The sequence below is a fragment of the Sinocyclocheilus rhinocerous genome, unplaced genomic scaffold (assembly GCF_001515625.1).
Source record: "Sinocyclocheilus rhinocerous isolate Xijiao unplaced genomic scaffold, SAMN03320098_v1.1 scaffold38, whole genome shotgun sequence".
NCBI classification, from domain to species: Eukaryota; Metazoa; Chordata; class Actinopteri; order Cypriniformes; family Cyprinidae; genus Sinocyclocheilus; species Sinocyclocheilus rhinocerous.
The window spans coordinates 245,646-248,640 of NW_015666482.1; positions in this window are offsets into that span (position 1 = coordinate 245,646).

A 2,995-nucleotide genomic window follows, 5' to 3' on the forward strand; every position below is an offset into this window, starting at 1 on the left:
TAAAAAAAAAAAAAAAAAAGGATATATTGTATTTTTGATCAACTGTACAGCTAACAGCTAGACTGCTATCTGCTGGTCACTGGGTGGACGGACACTCACAAATAGAATCAGATAAGAGCCAAGGTGCCACAAAGAGCAAAAGACAGTCTTATTAAATTTAGATAATTTTTTAAAGACGATCATTTCACATTGACATTATTTCATTAAGAAAATAGAAGAAGCTATTATATTTATATTTATATATATAAGGGAACTATTTCCTTAAATGTCTTACCAATGTTTCCTTCTTTACTGGAGCTGTTAAGCACAAAGAAAATTAAGTAAATAAACAGATCATTCAATATTATATGAATCTACTTATATTCAATTATTGATCAGTTATTATTGAGAATGTTTTGTTTTAAATTTGTAAACAATAATGCCAATAATCTTTCACTGATCATGGCTTTTGAAAGGTTAAAAACTCGACATTCATTTCACCTTTGAAACATCAAGATTACAGTGTTTATCCAGCAGTTTTGCAAAAACACTATCTTTAAAATTAAAAATGGCAAAGTTCAGCTAGTGCAAAGGGCATGGGTTTGATTTTGGCATTGGTGGGGACATAATGGCAGACAACAATTGTTTGATCAAAATTACTGCGAGGGACAATCTAGTAGTCGATGGATATTGGTAGGGACACGTCATAGCGTCTCTACTAAATTCTACGCTTTTGAAAATCATAACAAGCGATGTCTGACTTTGGAAATTTGTCTTTGGATTGTTTGACTACTCGAAAGAGAATATAGGAAAATATAACTTAATTAATTTGTGTTTCCTACTAGCTAGATTTCACATAAATAAACAAAAATCTGGTTCTAAACCTCTCTTTTCTTTATCCAAAGTTGATCTAGACAAGTACATGGAAACTATCCAAAGTTCTGTTAATCCTAAAGCAGTCAAAACTGCATCTCTATATTCATCCTATGTCTTTTTAAGATAAAAAAACATGGTTACTATAGTAAAACCATGGTAACCACAAATTAACCAAGGTTTTGCTACAGTTTAACCATGGTATTTGTAGTAAAACTCTGGTTATGCAAAAAAAAAAAAACATGGTTACTATACTTTAGCCTATACTATAATAAAACCATGGTTAAAAGTGATTTGTATTTACTCCGAAGTCCCGATCTGAATCAAATGATTCGCGATACATGCTTGGAGGTCCCGATCTGAATCAAACGATTCATGAACCCGCTCCGAACTTCCGATCTGAATCAAAAGATTCCCGAACCATCATTTTAGATCGGGACTTCGGAGCGCAGAGCGCAAATCATTCAATTTGCGAAATGATTTGCGAATCCGCTCCGAAGTTCTGATCTGAATCAAATGATTTGCGATACGAGCTCCTAAGTTCTGATCTAAATCAAATGATTCGCGAACCCGCTCGATCTAAATCATATGATTCGTGATACGCGAAATTCCGATCTAAATCAAATAAATTCACGAACCCCCACCGAAGTCCCGATCTGAATCAAAAGATTGGCGAACCCACACCGAATTTCCGAAATCAAATGATTCGTGAACCATAATTTCAGATCAGGACTCGGAGCGCGGATCGCAAACCATTCAATTCGCGAAATGGTTTGCGAATCCGCTCCGAAGTCCCGATCTGAATCAAATGATTCAGAATCAGAATCAGAATTAGCTTTTTTGCCAGGTATGTTTACACATACGAGGAATTTGTTTTCGTGACAGAAGCTTCCACAGTGTAACAGAATGACAGTGACAGAACAAAAAAACACAGATAATAAAAAAATAAAAAAATAAGGAATAAAAATATACAAATTGACAATTGTATGTACAGGTATAGAACAATAGACAGTTGTATGTACAGGTATATTATGTGCAAATTGAAATATACACCGGCTCTCTTCCCCCGTCTGCGCGTCCTGAAGTGCTTGATCAGCGCCGCAGCTCCCCCGACTACAATGTCCAGCAAAACATCAGAATAATCGAAAACCGGTGAAATATTGGGTGGTGTGTACTTCCGAATGTCCAGCAATTCGTCTCTGGTGAAACTGATTGCAGGGATATAACTAAAGACAGGACAAACTAACAAAAACATAAAAACAACTGCGGAGCACACCACGGAGGCAGCCATCAACATCGGCGCCATCGCGAAGAAAAAAACGCGATAAATAAAATACCATTTATCCAATGGTATGACCTATTCGCGAATCTGCTCCGAAGTTCCGATCTAAATCAAATGATTCACGATCTGCGCTCCGAAGTTCCCATCTGAATAATGATTTGCGAACCATAATTTCAGATCAGGACTCGGAGCATGGATCACGAATCATTCAATTAGCCAAATTCAATTAAATCAAATGATTTGCGAACCCGCACCGAAGTTCCGATCTAAATCAAATGATTCGCCATCCACGATTCGCGATCCACGATCCACGCACCGACTGTGCCCATGTATTATACTGTATGTGCAGTTTTCTAGCATATTTACTTTAAATTCTCAGGTTATCTCAATGGTATGACCTATTGCAGATGCGGCCAAAATTAAAACAACAAGTGATATATTTAATTGTTTGATAAAAATTATTGCTATAGGGACAATTTAGTAGTCGCTGGATATTAGTAGGGACATGTCAGGAGCATCCCTACTAAATTCTGCGTCCTTGGCTAGTGCACTGCAAAAATAGATTTTTTTTTTTTTTTGAAGATTATTGCAATACGTTTTACAAGAAAATATAGATTCAGTCTTTCAAAATCAAAATTAAATTTTTTTTTATTTGCCATTTCTTTGTAATTAATTGTGAAATTTGCTATCAATTTCTGAGTGAAAATTGCTTCGAAGGAAATCCTACACCAGATTTTTTTTTTCAGTGATGTGAAAACAACATGACTCTGATGTTGCTGCAATTGATACACAACTCTAAGTGTGCAGTTCATATTTCCTTCCAAGACAATGTTTTTATAGCGCTGATAATTTAATAGAGAT